Genomic DNA, 376 nt, shown 5'->3' with positions numbered 1-376 from the left:
GCATTTGTGCGTCTCTTGGCATTCAGGGCTTAACTCTTGATCGAAAGCCCCCCTCTTGACTGAACACGGGAACAGGATTGCGCTCAGGAGGAGCGGACACTTGAGAGCACTTTCTAGGAGCGGGCACTAGAGGGTGCTCTGGACTGGATTCGGGGGCTGGAGCCCTCTCCTCTTCGTTTTGGCACCTTCGCAGCACCATACTCAGCTCACCCTCAGCGGGGGGCGGAGCTCCTCTCCGCGCTCACACTATCCGTGGCACTCTCTCTCGTGGCAGGCGTTGTTGCCGGCTCACACACCTTGACTGACGTCATCAGTGGCACTGTCGCTCCATGCGGCGATGGCTCGTCGGTCGCGGCGGGCTCCGGCTCTCCGTCAG

At 61.4% G+C, this 376-nt stretch overlaps 1 protein-coding gene across 1 annotated transcript in view; it reads right to left on the bottom strand.

Annotated features, from left to right (window-relative positions):
• LOC107691788 (proprotein convertase subtilisin/kexin type 5-like) overlaps positions 1-376 on the bottom strand; it is a 33,311-nt gene that overhangs the window by 8,599 nt on the left and 24,336 nt on the right. The window lies entirely within an intron of this gene.

The sequence above is a fragment of the Sinocyclocheilus anshuiensis genome, unplaced genomic scaffold (assembly GCF_001515605.1).
Source record: "Sinocyclocheilus anshuiensis isolate Anshui unplaced genomic scaffold, SAMN03320099.WGS_v1.1 scaffold246, whole genome shotgun sequence".
Classification (NCBI taxonomy): domain Eukaryota; kingdom Metazoa; phylum Chordata; class Actinopteri; order Cypriniformes; family Cyprinidae; genus Sinocyclocheilus; species Sinocyclocheilus anshuiensis.
The sequence above is the reverse complement of the archived record's forward strand: the minus strand, read 5'-3'. Positions and strand labels throughout refer to the sequence as shown.